General features: G+C 34.8%; 1 pseudogene; it reads right to left on the reverse strand.

The window, feature by feature from the left end:
• Positions 1-21,659: 21,659 nt before the first annotated feature.
• LOC104857561 lies at positions 21,660-23,838 on the reverse strand (annotated as a pseudogene).
• Between the last annotated feature and the right edge of the window lie 355 nt (positions 23,839-24,193).

Raw genomic sequence — 24,193 nt, forward strand, 5'->3', positions numbered from 1 at the left:
AGTAAAATTGATTTTCATTAAAGAATAAAAAGACAATAGTAACAAGAACTCTAAATTTTTACTGAAAGATAAAAAATCTAATAAATGGAAAATATATACCATAGTTTTGAAAGAAAAAAAAATCACTATAGTTTAGACCTTGAATGTCTCTCAAAGATCCATATATTAAAGGCTTAAACCCTAACCTGCGGCACTATTTTGAAGTTAGGGAGCCTTTTGCAAGTGAGGCATAACGGAAGGAAGTTGGGTCATTGTGGGTGTTCTTCCAGGGGTTTACAGGATCCTAGTTTCTCAAACTGTTTTCTGTCATGTCCCAGCTGTGAGGTGAATGACCACCTTCTGCAGTGGATTTTGCCACAAAGTCATCCTTCTTCACAGGCCCAAAAGCACCAAGGCTAACCATCCGTGTACTGACACCTCCAAAACTGTGGTCCAAAATAAAGCTTTCCGCTTTATAAAATAATTATCAGGGGTAGGGATTTGACTCAGTGGTTCCACCGCCTGCCTCTCAAGCTCAAGGACCCAAGTTTGATCCCCAGTACCAAAACAAACAAACAAAAACAAAAACAAAACACTCCAAATGATAATAAGGTTAACATATAAAAATAAAAATCACAATCATTTTCATTATGTAGTTTGGTGAAGAGGACAAGAACGCATTTTCTGCCTAAAGCCACTCATTGTTTTAGCCTCAAGGCCTCAGAAGAGAAGTAGTTAATGAGTTAATGGGGATTTAGATTCTGTACTGCAGCCTTGGGCTACAGAGTCAGGTTTTTACTGCTCCTGGTATTTCTATGGCTGCTGTTGTACTGTACAACAAGGCTGCAGATCATCTTGGTCACCACAGAGCAGAAGGTACTGTGCATACTGCAAACCATGGTGTAGAGGCTGTAGGAAGATCTGGCTAAACTCACCGAGCAGGTGGAGGCTCTCCAACAGCACTGAGTAGGAACTACCTGTGCTGTAAATGTAGAGTTGGACTAGGTTGTAACAGGAGAGCTTTGGGATCTTGCAGCCAGCATTGAGAACTCATCAGTACCTTGCTGGTGGCAGCCTCAACCTGTACAGTGCATTCCTAGTTCCAAAGCTGAAACAGACGTCTATTGGGAAGAGAGAGAAAGAGAGAGAGAGAGAGAGAGAGAGAGAGAGAGAGAGAGAGAGAGAGAGAGAGTCAGAAGTGGGGAGGGAGATGAAGGGAAGGGGTAGGTACAGGGGAGGAGGAAAAGAGGGAAGAGAAAACATAAAAGAAAGGAAGGAAGAAAAGAAGAAATGAAGGAAAGATAGAGGGAAGGAGGCAGAGGAGAGAAATGAATAGGAAAAAGAGAGAGGGAAAGAAGTGTGTACCCAGTATAAATTGCTTTTTCTTCTTAAAGATGGCAGTGATTTTTCATTTGACTATGACAGTGATTTGTATGCGGGTAACAGTAACTTGGAGAGATTAGATAAAACTACACCTGTTGAAATCTAGCACATCTTCATCACTGGTATTCAGAAAACAGTTTTGGCTGAGGTAGGATCTCTTCAATAGTGCAGGAGATAGAAGAAATTCCACTCTTCTTTCTAAGTCTGAGAGATAGAGGATGATGATGCATAGTTTGAAAATTATGACACCTGAGAAGCAGACTCTGTTGTTTCTATGCCGTGGTGATGAATGTGGTGGAAAGTTGGTAAAATTGACCATATCAGGGAAGTGATTCATAAATTTGAGGGCCGTTGTCTTAGTCTGGTTTTGGTACTATAATATACTCCAGGCTTAATACTTTGTAAAGGTAAGGGGTCTGTTTAACACACTTCTGCTATTTTAGGTGCAGGTGTTTCATCAGCTCTGCTGAGGACTTCATCCTGGCTGGCATCACACAGACTAGGAGCTTGTATGAAAGTAGAAACCTGGAATGGGGATTTGGAGATTGAGGGGAGATGTTAACGTCCCTTATTAATAACCCATCTTCCTGGAAACCAATCCAACTTTACAAAATCTTTGTAAATTCCATTTTAAGGGGGTTCCCATAACTTAATTATCATCCACTAGGTTCCACCAATTAAGAATTCCATCTCTTCAACATCTCCCCAGTGTGAACCAAGCTTCTAGTAATGAGCCTTTCGGGACTCACTCAAACAATAGACAAACTACGGCAGTCATAATTATCTCTGTTTTCAAGGCTCAAGGTCAGTATATCTTTGAGTATGAAAGTTGAAAAGAAGAGGAGACTCAAGAGTGCAGCAAGGAATATCTTCTGAATTTTTTTAACAAAGGATTGTGTTCTAATAGAAAATATGGAAGGAAAGATTCATAAACTTTCAACAAGATACATATTTCACAAAAAATAAAATTTGAGAGATCAAAGTTTTAGAAGTTTATTGACATAGGTGGTTAGTAGAGCATAAAATTTGGCAAATTCCATTGGTAGATTTTATCAAGGGAGAAATTTTAAAAGGAAAGTTACATGAAAAAAATTCACCTTAAAAGCGAATGTAACTCAGTATTGATTGTGCAGGTAATAAGTTAGATCTTTTAAAAGTTATTAGTAACTCAATTGTGATTTTTATGTGTCACATATACTTGGAAAGTGAAAATGGCTTTGAGATTCTGGGATTTATGTAATTGTGTAGGAGAAATTTAGAGTTGAGAAAAACATCATTTAAAATTCTCACAAAGAGAAATATTTGAGCTGAAACTGGAAGACACTACAACACATTTTTAGTTCATGCAAGACAATTCCTACTTGTAAATGATGATTATTATTGTCTCAAGATATATGTTATTACATTTTGAGTGGTTTTAAATTGTATTTATTGTGCTTTGTTTTCAGTTTCAAATTTGTTTTAAGGACGTGTGTCTACAATCTAGCTGAGATAAATTTAAGGAGATTAATATGGAAGCTATCAAAAATGTTAAGAAAAGTTATTATCTAGAGTTTAATATTTGATTTTATTTAAGAAGCCTCCCTCTCAAGCCAGTTTCATTTTAGATCATTGACTTGAGCCTTGAATTTGGGAAATAAAAAAAAATGGAAGTAGCTAACATTGTACAATAGAAAGTCATTTTTTGCACATTATTATAATATCAAATGAAAATTTTCATTAGTGGAATGATTGATATTTAAATTTATAATTTTAAACTAAAATTCAGAAAGTGTATATGAATGTATACTAGAAGAAAGAGATGTGTATGTGTGCTTGTGGGCTTGTGTGTATAATTTGAGGATTTCTTGATCTAAAAAGGACAAAAATCCCTATTAGAATAGTGAATTCCATATCTTATGCTAGAAAAATCCAGTCATTCCTACAATAATTATATCACAAAGATATTTCCACAAATAACTGAGGTAAGAGGGAGTAGTACTGGAAGGCTACTCATTGTGACAATTTTGCCAACTATGATCATTTGATCTTTAAAACAAGTAACAATTCTTACTGTGAACAAAAGTTAGAATTAGAACCTGTGATTATGTTTATGTTAAAAAATATTTAAGGTATACAAACACATTATTTCATACATTATTTTAACACATATAATTGTTTCCATTTGTCAGTAAGAATCACCTTGTACTGTTCATACAAAATGATATGACCTAATATTTCTGGTTAATATGTAATGTACATTTATCAATACAGTATAAATTACATTATATTTTAAATGTGTTTACCTATGAGTTTATAAATTTTGTTTACAGGATGTTTGGAACAGTTTAGAAATAAATAATGAAAGCAGTAGAGAGTTCAGATTTTTTGTATTTTAAAGAAAACTCATTTTGAAGCACACAAAAGTAAGGAAATACTGGAATTTGCTGATAAGATTATGAGACGAAGAAGAAATGGTTTTGATTATGATTCAAATTATTTCTACATTTCTCAAAATTCAAGCATTATAGCAATAGAGAGAGTTCAGAGTGGATCCTTACCAAACCTAAAAGAGAATGGGTGAAATAAAATCAACATATAATATTGGGATTAAATATTAACACGAGAGATAAATGGAACTGGATGGCTTTTCATAATTCTAGCAACAGTGTATTTTGTAAAATTTTAGAGACTACTTATAAAAAACTTTGAGTCCATTGAAATTCAGTTTTTCTATTTTTGGCTACATAAACAGTACTAAATCTTCATTTACAATATTTAAATTGTCTTGTATAAATCATATTTATTAACTAGTAGTATATTTATTCCATCAGTTCTAAAAAGAGTTGATTAAAATAATATTTTTCCCTTCCATACAGAAGATCAGAGAAGGGACAGAGGGTAGGTTGATTACACTGTCCTGTTATTTTCTATAGCACGTAGACTTCTAACTCTTGGCAGCACTATCTTGATTCACATCCCCCATTCTAAAGCACAGTTCCTAATTAAAATTGACTGCTTCCGCTCCTGTCATCACCTGTGTTCCAAGGAAGAGCTTAGTTAGAGATAGCGCAATTAGCCGCAGGAGGGCTTGCCAAAAATGTACACTATGTACCTCAACTGATTTCTACTTCCAGCTCAATCATGATTATTTTCCAAAGGCTAAATCTATGAAAAAGAACATCAAGCACCTTCTGCCATCAGTTGTGACTGTGTCAGAACAATCAGCTTTAATTGTGGTCCATGTACAAAATATCTCTATATTTTCAGAGCTTTTCCTGTAAATTACTTCACAAATTAATTGTATAAATGATAACATTTTACTTAGGGAAAAATTCAGTTAATATAAACTCTATTAAATAAGCGCATGAGAGATTGACGATGTTTATTAGCAGCATTGTGTAAAAGTTCAAACTATTTAAAAAATAAGAAAATGTGTCAAGATTAAAACAATGATATGCTTTATGCTTTTTTATATTCTGGGTGTTTTGGCAATCATAATTAAAATTCCTTTAAAATAAAGTTAGCTATTTTTTATAAAACACCATGAAAAACTTTAACAATCTTGTTGATTTAAATGAACACTTTTTAATTTAAAACTTTCCACATAAAAATAAACAAGCAATGTAAAAATTCATAAAGTAAATTAAAATATTAATTGCTTATATTATAGGAAGGCGATTCATGTTACAAAATGAGTTTATATATATATTGTTTGTTTGTTTTGGTACCGGGGATTGAACTCTGGCCCTTGGGCTTGCAAGGCAGGTGGCGGAATCACTGAGCTAAATCCCCAGCTAGTTTATAATTTTTTGATGAAAATTATCAAAATAACTCAAAATAATTAGGTTGGATTTTTTTTTTCCTAATTTGGGTTGACTTTGAATCCACTAGGTAGCCCAGGTGGACTGGAACTTACCGTGCTCTTCCTGACTCAGCCTTCTCAGTTCTGGCATTACAGGCATGAGCTACCATACACAACATTTAAGTTGGATTTTGTAGAAAAAGATAAGCAGCATCTATGAAAAATGTATAAACACAAATATGATAAGAGAAATTCTAACTAAAGTACATTGGGGAAATGCGTCTCACCTTTTAGGCTAGCAAAAAATCAAGCATAACAATATATTTTATGGAATAGACACTATTCATGTGTCTATTGTATAAAATAGACACCTTTATACATAGCTGATCATAATATCAAGCCACACTTGGGAAAAAAGTCAGACATATGCCTTCATAGGCATACTGACTCACAACATAGTAATCTCATTTCTATAAATCTCTCCTAAAATTTACATCCACAGATATGATTAAATAAAAATGAATATAATTTATTCAATGATTACATGACATTAAAAATATTGAAATTATCATCAATAGGTCATTGGTTAGGTAACTTATTGCACATATATACAACTTAAAGTGATATCCACTAAAACTGTAAGGCAGACTCTCATATAGTAAATGTATTAATCTCTTGGATATGTTGTTATTTTATTAAATTAAAAGCCATGCTCAGGAAGTAGAAGGATTAAGAATGGAAAAAATATTTTCTGACCATGACTTATGTTTGTAACTTTGAATTATGTGTACATGTTAAATACTTTAAAATTAAATCAAATTTTTAAAGTTAAACTACAAAGAAACAATGAAAATATAGAAAAGTTAATAAATTATCTACAATAATAGAATTATTGTAATTTTAAATACTATGTACTGTGCTCATTTTTCTTCATTTTGCTTTATTTTTCCTTGCAAAATCATGTCACAGAAATCTTAAATTCCACTCAGAATTTAAATAGACTGACGTATTTAAAATTACCTATTGAATAAAAGAGAAATAAGTAAGAAGTATATTGAGGTTGTTAAGAAATAAGAATTTTAATATAAGAATAAAGAGATAAGTATTTTAAATGGGGAGTAATAATGAGTAATAAATGAAGAAAATTCTGTAATATTAAATTTGAACTTAAAATTTTAATACAAAGCAGATCTTGCTTTCTAAATATCATATCACTTCAAAAGAACTAGCTATTCTTGGAGCTATCAATTCTGGAGCCACAAGAACAGGTGGTGAGCCTGCACCATTGTGTTACTCAAGAAATAAGGAAACCCTTCTTGAGTAAAGAGCTGTTTGTATGGTCCACACACACAAAGAATCTTTTAGGCATCAGTTTGAAGAAGTGTACAATGACTACATTTACATTAACATGTGTATAAAGAATGATAAAATGAAGATGAGCAATGACTATAAATCTAAGATAGCATATTTTAAATAGATTAAAAATGATGACTCTGTAAGACACACATGCAAAAGAAAGCCCTGCCTCTTGAAATGTCAAGTCATTTCATGGTGAATTGTTTTTGTTCACATATTAGAATATTAATTTTAGATGAATATATATATATATATATATACAGGTCCCACACTCAGAAATTCAAAAACACACAAGATTTGATATGTTGTCCAAGAGGCAGTAATTGCTATACAATCAAAACAAGTGAATTCTAAAATAAAATATTAACGCCATTCAGATGACAGTATCAGAATTTGTCTTTGCTATCTGAAGTATTTAAAACATCCAGAACACAAACTCAAATTGCAAGAATTTATGAAAGCCCAAGAAACTATGTTAAATTTGGGGGAAAAAAGAAAGTGAAGTCTGTGATAACCCAAATGTTGGAATTGTCAGCAAGGGGACTTTAAGTGTTATTTGCTGGCATTCATAATAGTGTATTCAAATATTATTAAGGTAAAGAAAAACATGCTTGGAAGTAACACAAACATAGAAAATATAACCAGAAATAACCATATTTCTTTTTATTCAGCTTTAATAGAGTTCATTGGTACATTTTAGGGATACAGTACAGTTACATTCATTGTTGGGATCTTGTACCTCTACATGACAAGTCTTGATTCTCATTTTTTCCCCTTACCCCTGCACTCCCTTCACCCCCTCCTCCCCTCCCCAACTGCAAACACTTTATTTTCATATTTTCATTATCAGAAATAACCATATTTCTAAATATAACTAGAAATATTCATATTAAAGTGTTCAATAATTATTAAAAATCTTACGGATGAACTTAGAATGAAGGTAACAAAATCTAGTGAACTTGAAAATAAGTGGTGGTGATTGATGAAAATTATATAATATGAGGCAAAAGTGCAAAGGGATTTTTAAAATAATGAATAAATGTGTTGAGACAGAAAGAACAATAGTCAATCTCTTAAATTTCTCTAATTTTGAGAAGTAGAGAGAGACAAAATTGTGAAAATTAATATTTGAAAAAGTGATGAAGACCATATGCCCAATTCTGTGAGAGATATTATTTACAGATTAAAAACCTCCATGAATTCCAAAATAAGTAAAGCAAAACAGCCCATAACCATTCATACTATAGTTATACAGCTAGGAAAGAAAGTGAAAGTGAAACCCCTAACAGCAGAAATAATGACACAAATAAAGGTATGAATGACTGCTCCTAAATTAGTCAGTACAATGGCGAAAAGGAGCCAAGGCAAGCAATATCCCCAAAATACTCCAGAAAACAAATTTTCTCAAACTTTTACACTCTGAAGGTTTCCTTCCATATAAAGATAAAATAAAGACCTTTTCACATATAATAATGTAAGAGAATTCATTAACAAAGATAATGGTAAGGGTGTTCACCTTGAAGGAAAGTTAAACATAAAGCACTAAAAATCTAAGAACATTCTCCTAATTTGTTTAAAAGAACAATCATTTTTATTTTATTCTTGTTACAATTTAGATATGCACAATGATCACATTCATCATAAGGAATCTGTACCTGTACCTGGTGTTTCTTGTTTCTTTTCCCCCCTCCTTTCCCTTCCCTTTAATCACTTTTCCCCTTACTTACAAAGCCCTGTTTCCATTTTTCCTTCCTTCCTACCCCCCCAGTTCCTCCTTCCTTATGAACAGTTTTTCTTGTTTCACACTATTATACACTTTAGTCCTTATCTACACTTTCAGTTTCTTACACCAGAGAGACAATGTAATATTTATACATGTGTGTCTGATTTATTTCACTTAAGAGTATAACTTCAAGATGCATCAATTTAGCTATAAATGCCTTAAGTTAAACCTTTATGGTTGAGTAGTACTCCATTGTATAGAAAAAAAACACTTTTTTAAATCCATTCATCAGTTAATGGGCATTTTGGTTGTTTCCAGGATTTAGTTATTACAAGCTGTGCTGCAAAAAACATGGGTTGCATACATTACTGTGGTATGATGCTTTTAATTCTTTTGAGCAGATACCAAGAAGGGGTATATCTGGGTCAAATGGGATTTCTAAATCTAGTTTTTTGAGGAATCTTTGCACAGATTTCCACAGTGGTTGCAGCTGTCTACACTTCCACCAATAGTGGAGAAAGGTTACTTTTACCCCACAGCCCTTTCGGGAGAACAATTCTATTAAGAATCGCAATCAAGCTTTGACAAGTTGAAACCCAGGTTTTCCATTTATACTATTTAGTATCACTTTCCTCCAGTGGGAGTGTTTGGCTCCTTTGTCAAAGATGAGGAGGCTGAGTGTGTCTGGACTTGTTTCTGCATCTTCTAATCTGTTCCACTGGTTCTCAGGTCGGTTTCTTTGACAGTACCATGCTGTTTTTATCACAGTAGCTTTGTAGTATAGTTTCAAGTCAGGGATTGTGATACCCCTAAGTTGTCTTTATTGCCTAAAATTGCTTTTGCTTTTCTAGGTTTGTTCTTGTTCCAAATTTTTTTTTAATTTTTGGATTGTTTTCTCATGGTCTGTGAAGTATGCTGCTGGAATTTCAATTGGCAATCAATATATAAAGAAAATGAAATAAGTAAATTATACAAATTTGAAACATGTAAAGTAATAATTCAAACAAAGGCCATAAATGTTTGTGAAAGTAGTGGGAAATCTGGAGGAGTAACAATCTGTGGGTGTGGTGCCAAAATGGCAACAGCAAAGTTTCCCTAAAATGGAGAAATGTATTTATCTCCAATTTAACCTACTGATCAAATTTTTTGTCATAACAATGGAAATTTGTAAAATGCATAACTTATGATGTAATGAAATATGAATTATTTAATATTGTATGAGACTTTTGCTTCTTTTCCAAAGACTTTTATGTAGAGTTTAATTACCTCTCTTCCATTTCCAGGAAATGTAGAAGACTGAGATTACATAGTATCTGAGGATGCAAATAGATAACTCCACAATGTGGTATTTCTGCAAGACAACCAACATGTAAGTATCAATGTCAAGAGAAAACAACCATGAAGCCAACAACAAAAGTCAGGGTGGTATTTTACTACTTGTTTCTTTATTTTGGACTAGAGTAATTAAAGACACCAACTAATATAATTGCATGATCTTCAATTGGATTCTGAATCAGGAAAAGCTCTAAAATTTATATTTATATTTGGGGAGATTTCTTTGTGAATTATTAAATTATATCTTGAAATTATTAATATTTTCAATGGGAAATATATTTTGGTTATGCAAAATGTTATCCATATTCTTAAAGGTTTAGAGGTGAAGTGTAACATGTTTTAAAATAATCTTCACAGTATCAGAAAATATATTAATGTAGTGAAACATTTTAAATGTTATAAAATTTACATGGAAGAATTTGTTTCACTGGAAATCCTTAGATCTTTTTTTATTCTTGATATTGATGTGAATAATCTGGAAAACAAAATGAAATAGATATTCAATCTATTTTAAAACTATTCATAATTTTTAACCTAGAAGTACATTTCTTGGTACAGTAAGTTCACGAATTATGAACAATTTCTCTTTCTACAGAACATTCTTAAGTCAAATTTATTCATAAGGTTGACAAAGTGAGTCATACACATTGGACCTAGATATATAATGTAAAGTATAAACACCCACACACTCACCGATGTGAATAAACTACTTTTACTTTTACATTTACCTCACCATGGTGGTACAGCATCCTACAACTCACTTCTAGAGGACTCCAAGGAGTGAAGTGAGAAGAAGAGAGCTACTAACTGGAGGAGGAAGGATAGGTGGGAGATAGAGGACCCAACTACTGTCTTTTTGCCTCTGTCCATACTCTCAAATTACAGTATTTTCACTGTTTTTCCTATGGTTATTGCTTTATGTTCCTAGCAGTCCCTTCCCCATCACCAATGCTTTCCCTCTTGCTTCCAGACATCCTGGGCTCTGACTGAGCACTGCACTATTGCACTCTACTGCAATGTACACTAAGTACACAGCAGCACAACTGTGACACTGCCTGACAGACATGTGTGCTACTTCTGTGATTTGTTCACATCTATGAATCTTTGTAATACAAGGTCTTTCTGTATCTGGGAACATGTGCAAATCAGGTACTTGCTGTGTATCCCAGAGAAAAGTATCAATATTTCCCTCGTAAAAGTCCAATTTTGTTAAATTACTCTTAGTAATCACTTGCTATAGTTTGAATATTAATCCTTCCAAAATTCATCTTGAAATTTAATTACCATTCTAACAGAACTGTGAAGAAGTAAGAAATTTAGGAGGTGACTGGGCCATAAAACATGACTATCCTCAAGAACAGATTATACCACTATTTTTGTAGCAAGTTCTTCATAATAATAATATAATAATAATAAATCCAGCTTCCTTTTCTGTCTTCCTCTCATATTCTACTGGCTATTGAAATAACAAGAAGATTCTCACCAGATTCCAGTCACTTGATCTTGGACTTTACTGACTCCATAACTGTGAGCAATAAATATCTTCTCATTATAAATTACCTGGTTTCAGTACTTTTGTTTCAAAAGCAAAAGATATATTGTACTAAAACATAGTCTACAGTAGATATTCATTCAATGGAATATTATATAGAAATAACAATTATTGAAATGCATCAACACACACCTACAAACAAAACTGTTAGTCTATCCAGACACAAAAGAATGCAGTGTGTGATTTCATTTGTGTATAAATTTAATTGACTGATTGATTGATAATTTGCTGTTAGCAGTCAAACCCAGGCCTTCAAACATGCTAGTTCTATTGCTGTTTCATTCCTCAAATTCCATTTACTGTGACTTTAGGGAGTACTTAAATCAGCAATTTTTTTTTATATGTGTAAAAGAATAGTTGCTTCCATAGAAGAGTAGGAAGCAAAGATTCTAAGATTCTGGTAACATTGTTTCTTGACCTTTTAGTACTTTCTTTGATAAGTCCGAAGCATTATATTTCTCATAATATAAGTCTCCCTCGATCCCGTACAATCTTCTTTCTACATATCAATATCTATTTATAGGGATTAAAAGCCAGTATTTTCTTTCTCTTTTCTCACCCCATCTCTTTCCTCTACCAGTTTCTATTTTTACATCTCTCAGAACACTTATTTCTCAAACATCTTCATAGATATGACAATGAGTCTTTGTGGAATCCCTCATTTGTTTTACAGCTTATTTGCCTCCTTTTTTGTGTACATCAAATATTTCATCATGTACTGCATTTTAGGACTGGATACTGCACATTTAGTTTTCTTACTTGCTCTTTTCTCGGGTATGTTCAGGTTGTAGGTTCTTAAATAACTGCTCTTTCCTCGAGCTACACAAGCAAGATGGTACTTATTTCAGTCCAGTGTTATTGATATTTTCAGATTTAGGTGCTCCTGATAAATTATAAAACTCCATCTGTAGGGGAATCTAGGAATTCGTAACTTATTTGTCTTGGTTGATTAACTATCCTCTGATGGATTAGCTACTTTTGGAAGATTTACCAGTGTTCTAGTCACAAAATGAGAAACAATATTAGATAAATGGCTTCAACCCTCTTGGGAAAGAAGGTCAGCGGGTACTTAGTGGCAAGTGAGATATCTAAACAGCACTGCGGGTGAGCCGCTGGAGTGAAAGTTATGAACAATACCGTTGAAGTTTGGAAATACGCAATAAATAGTAAGTACTTCCCGTAACTCAGAATCAACTGGACACAGCTATGGAGTCAGAGTTTTAAAACCCAATTTTGTCCCTAGAATAGAGACCATGACCAAGGGAAAGCAGTCCCAGAGAGTTTGCTGATACACACATTCGCTGATGTATGGACAAGAGCAGAATGTTTTTATAAAGTTCTGGCATACCAGCTCTGAAGAAAATATGAGAAGAATTACCTGATCATGTTCAGTTTCTGCTTCCAAAACAAGTGGGTTCTAAGCTAAACCATCTACTCTCCAAATCTGCTTGTCTTCTTGAATTCCTATCTCTGAGTATTGGGGTTTTCCCAAAGCAAATAACTTCCATATAATAGTATCATACCCAACTACTCCTCATTATCCACACAGATACATCTTCAGTTAAGAGGTGGGGGACCCCTGGATATGCTTCACTGGAGGTGCAATTTGGAATGGGTGTGTTCTAATCATCCTTCCTTCTCTCTGCTGCCATTTAATGAAGAGTTTTCCTCTGCCATAATATTCTACTATGTTGTTTCTTCCTTGAAGGTGGACTACCACTGAATGAAGCCACTTGAACTGTGACTCAAATTAAACCTCTGCTCCTTTAAATTGTGAGTGTCAGATATTATGTCCCAGTGTCCGGAGACAGGAAAGTGACCAATACATGACTAAACCACAATGACTAAGTCAACACATTATACAATGTCTTTCTTTTGTCCAAGTATGTGAATTAGTCCTATTTAATTATCTGTCATCTCGTCTCTCGCTGTTTAGGTCAATCATCCTTTGAGATCTGCTAAATTTCTCTTTTATAAGATAAAATTTTTCCTAATCTCTCAATCAGAATGACTAATCCTTTCTCAGTACATTTATAGCACCTATGACTTTCTAATTAGTAACTGAATTTTTATTTACTTACCTCCTTAAGCAAGTGTGTTTTTATATGTAAATGCCTTTGCACACTTAAGGCATCTATATAGCAATGAAGCACATAAAAGAGACAGAAAACCCAAAATTCCAAAAGTGGTCAATAGCTGAAATGTTTCTAATAGCTCTTTGAAATTCTGTGTTTTGTTGTGTTTTGTTGGAGACCAATTAGAGACTTTTTTTCTTTTAAAGTGAACTTTCAAAGATAATTTTCTTTGTCAGTGACCCTAGATGGTTTATATAGGAAAAAGTAATCTGTACACATTTTTGCATATGTAATCATAATTGCTTAGAATGATGTTTTTGAATGAAGAATAATAAAATAGTTTAGAACAAGTATCTTAAATACTGAATATAAACTATTCTTGCTACCACTTAAAAATTTTATAATAAGTATAGTTCACTCATGATGACACATGCTGAAAAGTCTAACTTTGTCCATTATAGCTATAATGCATATAAAAATTTAGAGAGATTTCTACTCATAATCCAATTTTAGACACATAGGAGATTTTAGCTTTATTATTCAAAAGGATAACAATATGTCAATTATTAAATATTTCAATGAGCTTTCTGTAAGCATAAATAAATATCTATCTATCTATATCTATATCTATATATAGATATATATATATATATATAGCCGGATTGAAGACACTGTAGGAGATTATTGATAAGGATGTTTGTGAATATTTAATATGCATAAGAAAGAATTCTTAACTGTTCTTTTATCCAAACAAGTAAACCAGTTTTAATTATTATGATTTAAATATATAATTAGTATAATTTAATTTAGGATATTTTATTACTAACTATAATAACTATATAATATATGAATATATAATAACTATACTAATAACAGTATCTTTATTGCTATATTTTCATTTATTCAGTAATAGTCAATAGATCTTGACCCTGAAATTATTACAATTATTTAAGTTATTAAGTGCTATTATGGATTAATAATAATATACTATATATATCCAAGTCTATTGGCACATTTTAACATTCTTTAAAATTGTCTAAAAAATAGTAGGAGTATCTGAGATTTCAGGTCAGCAGACCAGTTATCATAAGCTAAACTATACAAGATGTATTTGAGTTAAAGATTTATTTAAATAAGCTGATCTAAGTGAAGAAAAAGCTGAGGTGGTGATTCCCAGTTCCTTCTTTTAAACTCTAAAATGACTCACTGCCCCTTTCTCTTTTTTTTTTTTGAATTTGGTTTGCTGTTTGCTTGTTTTTCTGTTCCAGGAATTGATTTCAGGAACTCACTTCCTGGGCAAGTGCTCTACCAAAACCACACCCCCCAACCCAACCTCTTTTTAAAGTAAAATGATTGGAATAATAGACAGAGAATGACAGATGTATTAGTTGAGGAAATGAATATAAAAGTAAGAGCAGCAGAAAGCAGCTGCCTTTCTTATCCATATTCTCTTACAATTCTGAGCCCTTTTAGAGCAATTAAAGCCATTTCGCTATCGGAGTAAAAAATGAGTTCATAAAATGGAACATGGATAGGGAGAAAATGATGAAATTGAGGGACCGGTCATTGTTAAGGAAATAGAAATATGTACCAAAAATGGAAGGGAAGAATCGGTGATGAAAAGAAGTGTGGAAGATTATTTTTTAATTAATAAGTAAGGGAAGTCCAGGAAAGGCTAAACATTTTCACTTAAAGAGTTCACCCTATTGTGGGATGCAGGGAAATTAGGGAAGGGAAAAAGGGATCAAAATTGAATACATATGTGTACCAATATAGCAAGGTGAATATACTTAATATGTACTACAAACATATGCTAATAAAAATTTTTAAAATGAGCTAAGCCCAGCTGCTCTATTGACTACTTAAATATTTGCTTGAGGTAATTGGAAAGGAAAAGCCTGGGCCAAATGTACTAGCAGTCACTAGACTAAAGAGTACATTTTCTACTCATTGTTCCTGAGAGCAAATACACTATTTATTTATTTGTTTGTTTATTTATTTATTTATTTTGCTGGGGATCAACTCGGGCCCTTGCGCTTTCAAGGCAGGTGGTAGAACCACCAAGCCAAATCCCTGGCAAATATTTTAAAATATCTACTACTTTTTCCTGCTGCCTGTTGCTTATTGGGGTAGGAAATTCCCTTTGTTAATTTGATTTAATTTATTCATTGAATGTGAATTGAAGAGCCACTCTGTACGTATACCCACTTTCCAAGAGACAAATGATCTAGAGATAAGTAGCACCTTCAGCAAGCTTCTAACAATAAAGGAGAGAAACTGGCGAAGCAATTGTACCAAAATAAACAATTATGACTACTATACAAGCATTTGTTACTTTGACAGTTTTAAGTTAGTTGTCTGTTACTTTGGCATTCTTATACCAAGAGTACAGATTGAGTTTATATGTCGTCATTTTCTTTACAGAAAGAAAGAGAATATAATTAACTGAGTATAACTCATGCCTTGCTTCAGGTGTAGTAATACTAACAGATGCTACTGAAGATCAAAATTGTCATTCCTCAGTGACCCTTAGGAGTCTAATTCTAGTCATTTCATCGTTGATATTAATGTAGCAAATGAAGAAGAACCCATTAAACATACTAAAAACTCAGTAAAAGTCAACAATGCAATGTGCTAATTCATCAAGACGTTTACCCTGGTATGCACAATCAAGCATTCTCTCACTTAAAGTGTACATAATTTGGTTTATTGTAGTATTTCCTAGAGGACAGGAAAACTAACTTTTTATAAAACAAGAGCAAATAAATTACTAAGTATGTTTCTTATTTTCATAGCAAATAGATACTTCAGTTTAGAAATATTCATTACTGTCAAAGCAAAACAGCATTTGTCTTTCATGAGTAGAACATCTTTAACGTTTAGAAGATTCTCAGTTGACCTCAAATTCTGCTCTATTCTGCCTCTTTACCACCTCTAATTAAACATAAATGTATATTTACAAGTGAATAAAATGGAAGAGATAGTAGAGAGCAATTAGAGAAATAAAATAAGGAAAAAACAGTTAAATTGCAGAAATTGAGCCAAACATTTTCATCTCAAAATGCTTGGTTTAATGGCTTCTTTGTGGAATATGGAAATAACACATCAATTATCTTGTCTGACATATTTCTGTTCCTGGCCCTAACTTTTAAATCATACAAAAATCCTACTCAGTACACAGTACCCAGGTCTTCTCTGAAAAGAAGGGATTTTCTTCAAGTAAAATTATCTCATAAAACAGCAATTTACATTCAGTGCTTTTTGTCTTCTTTTTGCTTGTTTATAGATTTTGTCAATTAGAGCACTTATACAAAATAGGATATTTCATATGTATGTTCACATCTTTGGTGCTACCACAGGACACAGCACGTAGTAGACATTTATTAAATGTTTCTGGTAACCTTTTATGATTTATATATGTTTTTGTATATCATAGTTTGTAAGATTCATTTATGATTTGGTTTTGTTTTGTTTTCCTTTTGACAGTTTGGGTGGACTTATGGTGGAAAATAAGTCATTAGAGGGTTCAAACTCTGTTTCAACTTTTCAATATTATGACAAAATGAGAAACATTTTTATGAAATATTTTTCTCTATGTTTATTTATTTGATTAGTTTGCCGCATATATCCTAATTTTCATTTCAGTCTTTCATAAACAAACTTCAAATCTTTAAAAAAGAAATTCATGAGGGGCTTTAAAGAATAAGTGCATTTGTTTAAAAATGTGTGTGCTAATTTTTGGTAATAGCGAAATCATCTTTTGTTTTTATAATCAAAGTAACTTTTTATGGAAAGAAGTGAAGCCTGCTTAGAAATTTCCACATCTTCACAGCACTAACACATACAGACATCTATTAAATCTAAAAGAGACACACAAAATAAGAAAATGGAATATTTAAATATCACCATCTGCCAACAGACAAGATAATGGGAATATCATATGTTTGTACCACAAAAAACACTACATAAGAACTTTGTAAAAGGATACTTTTTCAAGCACAGATAAATATAAAATGATGATTTCTGATAGTGCGAAGGCCAAAATAATTAGCTTTGTGAAGAGTGACTGGGTAGGATGAATTTTAATATTGTGCTCAATAATGCAAAATTTTAAATAGATTTCTTAAAAATAGAGCTTGACATTAATAATGAATAAATTGGGGCCAGGGATTTAGCTTAGCAGCATCACACCTGCCTTGCAAGCACAAGGTTCTGAGTTCGATCCCTGGTACCAAAAAAAAAATAAATAAATAAAAGAATAAATAAATAATCTTGAAATGATCATGGAGCCTGATGTAAGTAACAGTATACTATTTAATAAGGCTTTTAAAGGGAATTAGAAGTTTAGAAATTTTGGGAAACCTCTCCTTGGCATAATTTGAGAGATGTACAAAGACTGAAGAATCCCTACTGAGACATAAGAGTCTCTGAAGAGTTCTGACACTTGGATTTTTGTGGCTGATCTTATCAAGACAACAAGATGGAGGATTAAATTTTGGAAGATTTAGCACCGCCCACAGAGTCAAACACACACATGTGCTATATTTGTTATCAGTGCACAAGCACATAAGCACATAAATATGCATTTATGTTGATGTGTAACTACTCAAATACATACCTATATACATGCATAGAACATATATTTATACATTGTTTATATTTGTATATATAAGTGTATAAGTAAATAAGCTTTTGTACATGGATATAGGACTTCTAGGGGAAAAACAATACGTGGGCCCTATGATATGCTGCTTTTTTATCCCCTTCTCCAATTCTAATATGTTTTTCTAAGGTACATTTTTTTACATGCAGTTCAAATTTAATAAAACACATTTTAAAATGCTACAAGTCTAAAGATACAGAAACAAAAAATCACACCATTAGTGAAATGAAGAAATGCAAACATTTTCAGCCACTAGACATAGAAAGACCATGAATATGTCAATAGCAAGGGATAAGAAAACGGTTAATCAATAACATCTCTCCTTTAACCTAACAAGGAAAAATTCTTGGCATTGAAGCAATATTGTTACAATGCCCTTAGCCTCCACTTTCTTAAAATGAAAGCAGAGCTTCCACTTTACTATTGAGCAGGAACATTTTACAACACATCCGCACAGGGTTGATGGGCCAGAGTGGAGGGGGTGAGCCTTGTTAAACAGTGGCTTTACATATTCCACGGAGATGGGGTACACAGTTGAGCCAGGTAGGTAAGCTCTGAAATAGGCTGGGCACCAGATCCCAAAGTACAGACCATCTAGTACATGTCTGCTTATAAATCATCACCTTGGGAAGCAGCAAATAGAATTTACAGTAAGAATGAGAGTGTTCTGTTTGCCCAGAACTCTGGCTGCAGGAAGCCAGCCGGTTCATTTTATAAACCTCTCAGGATTCAATAGCTAACAATGACAAAACATAATTGTTTCAACCTTTGTGTCTTCGCCACTCTCTTAATGTCCCACTCCTTATCCCCAAATTGCTACTCTTCAGCATTGCCACATTTAAATCTTTCACAACACGTGCCTAAACAGGCTGCATTAAAAAAACAAAACAAAACATTGTAACACTACTTCTATAGAATGCACACCTCCCGTTGATTGCACATGCATAACAGTTCAGTCTCGAAGGGGTTAACTATTAGAATTGTCAAGCCAAAGTAAATTAAAAGTATGCTTTCAGACTTGCTTGAACAGTATTGCTGCAAGTCTGTGCAGTGAGTACCCCTTAAAGAATCAATCCTCCACAAGTTTTCTTTTTTCCAATAATCTTACTCCTCTATATTTCTTTTTTGTGTGTGTGCAAAATGAAAGCATTGCACCCTCAATGGTACTGTTTTCCTATAAGAATAGAACTCCCGTCTTTTCTTCCACCGCCCTGCTGATTGGCTGTAGTCTACTTTGACCGACTGAGGTCTTACAAATAGTACAATTTAAGGTCGAGCAAAGAGCCCAAATGCAGACAGGCAGATTAGGACTTCTGGCCACTTGGCTTTGCCTCTGCTCCATGGACGCCAGGATATGGTGAGAGCTTCTTCTGTGTGTTATCAACAAATGAGCTCAAGCCGCTCAAGCGCAGGTGTGGTGCCCGCTGGCCAGCCAGCCAGCCCCCAGAGTTCTTCACATCTTGGACTCCAGAGAGTCCTCCTCCTCCTACAAGTCTTGCTTTTTCTCCTTTTGGGTCCGGAGCGGCCATGCAGAAGGGTATTTTCTGCGCTCTCCCTGAACAAGTGTGAATAATAGCAGCAGCCATCCCCTCACTAACATGTCCCGATTTGTATTATCCAAGTGAGGTATTTGTGAAAGGGAAAAATCTTAAGATATTAACGTCTTCCATCAGTTCACTCCTGCCTATGTTGTGCTTCAGTCACAGAACTTGCTTTCTTCCCACTATCTGCAGAGATGAAGGATGCCTGTACTCATCACAATGAGCTATAGGACTTGATAGACACTATAAAATTCTCAGAGACCACTCTCAGCAAGCGCTGGTGGCATCGCTGAGTAACAGCACATGAAAATGTAAACATCAATGTATTCACAAGCTCGCTTAAAAGACTGAAGAGAAATGGTGCTTTTATTGCTGGGATATCGAGAAGGCTACTTTAAGAGATTTGGACCAACTACTGAGTTCAAGCAAATGCCCTTCATCATCTGATCCAGTGTTTCCCAGCAGCAGTTTCTAGACAGAGGCAGCAAAATTATTTTCACCACATTGTGTCTGTCTCTTCCTCTCCCCACACCTTCATTGTCAGCCATATGAAGTGAGGCTCTGGGTCCTTTATCTCTCATTCCTGCCATTCCAGGACAGAGAATAACAGTACAATCAGTCAAATGTGGAGTGGGAAATGCTCTACCAAGACTATATAATCATTGTCCATTACAAAGTATTATCTACACTAAATACAGAATACATTCCCCCTACATTTTAACTCATGCTTGCTTCAGGTAACTTCTTTTGATTGGACCAGAAAGGAATCCTGTTTCCCTATGAGTGGAACCCAGACTCTATTAAGAAAAATCAACCATTTCTACACAGTCTCAGGTGAATAAGAGGAAGGAAAACTCATCATCTCTTTCAGTTTGAAAGACAAGAAAAAACATTGCACTGCAAATAATTGTGTGAGTAATATTGACTCCCAGGAAAAACAATTTAAATGCTGGTACATTTTTGCAATTGCAGCCTCACTCAATATGCCATTGAGGACTGGTAATGCCTGTCCAATAAGAAAGCATCCTGGTGCTAGCTTATTCTAAAACAGAGTGACAGGACACCAACTGGGACTATAAAATTAGTAAAAACAATTCTTTAAAGAGGCATGGAAATATATGTCTTTTCTGATTGGTTTCAGAAATTGCCAGATGATGATACATAATAAATAGCTGATAAAAATCATACCAAAATCTCATCTAGAAAACTACATCATCAGGGGAGGAGAAGGAGGGACCTTAAAAAATGCTTCTTGCCAAAGTTAATTTTCTGTTAGGAAAGTCCAAAATTATTTAAATCTAGCAAACCACAAAGCAGCATGAACTGGGCACTTTTGAAAAGTTGGAAAAATACTAAAAGCTATTTTTTTTTCCAAAGAGGGAGAAACACTTTGACCATGGCAGTGTCATCTATTACTATGACACACGTTACATATATTTGTCACACGTTCACAAAAGTCAATCAAATAAGAGAGCTGCTTGTTTGAATCTGCAGCCAAACATAGCACACTTGCCTGGCAGCTTGTATTTGCACAAGCACAAGTCTGGAGAGATCAGTAAGATAGCCAGGTGTGGTGGTACACGCATGTGTGGTGGTGCACGCCTGTGATCCGAGCACTCGGGAGGCTGAAGCAGGAGGATCGCTGTGAGTTCGAGACCAGCCTGGACTAGATAGTGAGTTCAAGGTCAGTCTCAACTACATGGTCATACCCCATGAAGGGGGAGAGAGGGGGGAGGGAGAGATCAGTATGATACAGCAGTAAAACTGATCAAACTGTAAAATTTTCAAATATGAATGCTCATTAAAGGCATTTACAGTGGCAAAGTCAGCAATCTTCATTATAAAGTTTATGGGGTAAATAGTTACACTGAACTGAAATAGATTGTTTGTTTGGTTTTTCTTTCTCACTTATGCATACACCCCACTCAATGAACACAGTAAGAAGGAATACTCTTTCTTGTAAGACTTGGGGGATGTGGTGAACACCACAGCTAGCAAAATAATCCGTAGAAACCATTCTTGTAAAGTCCTTTATTAAGTTCAGGCTGATCAGCCTTTGCATGTTGAGGTAAAAGTTTTGTTCAGTGCATCAGAAAAAGAAATCTATGAGTATCTATTACTTTTTAAAAAATGGCTCAATTTTGATGATGCATCAGACAGAGCTGCAAAGTATAGATTCAGTGCAACTATTCTGAGCTGCTGATAGAAGACCACCTGAAGTCAACTTGGCTCTAAAGAGAGGCGGTAGGCATTTGAAACATTTTGAGGCTATGTGGGGTGCCAAACTGGTAGAGTTCCTTTTCTGGGAACTCGGACAAAATACTTCATGTGTTGGGCATCATGGTGGATTTGCACAGCCTTAGCCAAAGCCTGAGGATCTCGGCCATTGCTCTGTCCTGACACATGACCGCCTTCCGCCCTGAACTCTTGCATGACCACAGAGGTAAAAGTCAAATTCCGAAGGATGTGTGATGGTGCTACCCACTGTAGCTATTGCTGGCATATTACCACTTTTTCCCTTTCTGTTTTATCTGCACAGAGGAGTCAGGTATGATGTTTCTTCTGCACCACAATGTATATTATTCCTGGCTGATAATCTTCTTCCAAGCTAATGCATGCCTTTCGAATTGCTATTAGTTCTGGCCAAACTACCTGCTTCATCTGTCCCTTGGAGACCCCTCTGCTGTAGTAGATGATGTGCGTGGGTTTGAAGCGCATGGATTTGCAGAACCGGGTCAGCAGCTCTCTAACCATGTTAGTCAGGTCCTGCACGACCTCCTCCCTGGAAATCTGCACCCAGACTGTGGTGCAGTACCAGCTGGGGTGGCCATCCATACTGCCAAACACCGCAGCAATGGAGGGTTTCCTTCTGGCTCCCACTGTGGGTTGTGTGATGTCTGCCCCCGGGAAGATGACTGGCTGCTGGAACACGGAGGGCCTTTGATGAGGAACAAGAACATTGCTGATTCCTCCAAGCTTTGTGTTTATCTTCAGGTAAAGGTTGGAAAAGGGTTTGGGGTGAAGTTTTCACTACATTTTTTACCTGGACACACTGTGTGGCCATACCTAGAAGAGTATCTCCAACACTATTCACCTCCACATACACTGCTGTCTTTCCTGGCAAAATAACCACTATTAGCTGTAGGCCCGCATATGTCAGCTTCAGATGTTTAAACCTGAGTTTCATGCTATCTGCACCTTGTGCATACTTCCAGAAGCAGGGCTGACCCTTGATGGACATCCCCGAGTCCTTGGAGATTTTATGCAGTTAGTCAGTGAAACTCTTTAGTAAATCTTCCCTACATTGTTTCTGAGGCACAAAACAAGCAACTGCCCAAACTTTGATTTCAATGGCAGCATAAAAATGCTTTCCTCACATGTCCCAGATAGCCTGGTGGGTGTGGTGACTATTTTATTCTGATGTTTGTGTTGTAGCTTTGTTGTTGGAAGTAACCTGCCTGTAAGCTCTGTCATTTCATTGTGGACAACAATCCCAAATTCTTTAAGGTGAGCATCAGGTCCACCTACCATGCTGTTACTCAATACCAGTCTACTGATTTCTTCCTGTCTGTCGGGAGCCGATCTTTCTGTGTCTTTGATCATCGTGGACATCTGATTGTCTATGAGCTTCTTTATACATTGCTGCCCTGCCACTATATCACAGACCTCAAGTGGTAAGTATGTGTGCTTTTGTTTTTGTCTCAGTGGGAGACAGGGAAATTGGGGTTTTTCAGCAGCAAATTATACTTTTGCTTAAAATATTGAGCTACTGCACATTCCATAGCTTGACCATTTTCTAGTTGCAAAGGAAAAGTTTGATGAGTGGCTGGATTTCTAGACACATTACCAACTAGGTATTTTCATTTCATTTGTCCACGGTGAGTCACCTCAACTTTGAGACCTCTGATTTCTTTGGTAAACTTGCCATGCTGAGAATCTGTTAGAAGTTTGGTCTGTTCGTTGATGTTCTGAATGTCTAAAACCTCACACATGAACTCAGTGATGGGCTGAGCCTGGTAGAAAGCAGTCACAGGTTCATCAATACTAAGCATCATATTCCATATAGCAGACTGGTGAATGCCAAAGCAAACTTCTCTGCCCACTCCCAAAAGGTAGTAGTAACCTTCGGGAGGTGACAAAAAAGAACAGCCCGCCAGAATGTGCCTCACAGAGGGACGGTGTCTTGTGATAACATTGAGTGCTTATACTGAATCATCTGGGACGCCATTCAAGGGCCCAACTAAAGCTTCTAAAAGCAACTGAAGGTTCACCACTGACACCCATTGAGCAGATACTTTGAAGGTTTGGTCTTTACCCTTGCCTGGGAGGGTCACCTCCATGTCAACCCTATCACAACTGCTTGGCAGTTGGTATGCTGTGTACATATTTCTTTTGCCATCATAGCCAGGCTATCACCAAATATTTTCATCTTGAAGCCAAGGGACATTTTCAAACAAATTAACACTTGATACAAAACAAGAACAATAGGCTTCCCATACCCTGAGAAATTCCAAAATGTGAGCAAAAGTGTCAAAATTAAAATCGATGCAAATCTAAATTCTTATATGTTCATTTGACTTCATCTTTGCAGTAATATATTCCAATAACTTTTTATAATCAAAATTTGCTAAGAACTAAATAAAAAGATGAAATTTTAGTGCTGTGTTCAATAATATGGGATTAAATATTTCAAATGATTTTTGAACATTATGGAACTATAATGTTAAAAACTTTAATGTTACAGAGAGTTCAATACTATTTTAGAATACTTATTCCAAGTTTTAATGAGCCTTTTGAAAGAG

Source organism: Fukomys damarensis, unplaced genomic scaffold (assembly GCF_012274545.1).
Source record: "Fukomys damarensis isolate Sample0158 unplaced genomic scaffold, DMR_v1.0_HiC HiC_scaffold_15, whole genome shotgun sequence".
Lineage (NCBI taxonomy): Eukaryota > Metazoa > Chordata > Mammalia > Rodentia > Bathyergidae > Fukomys > Fukomys damarensis.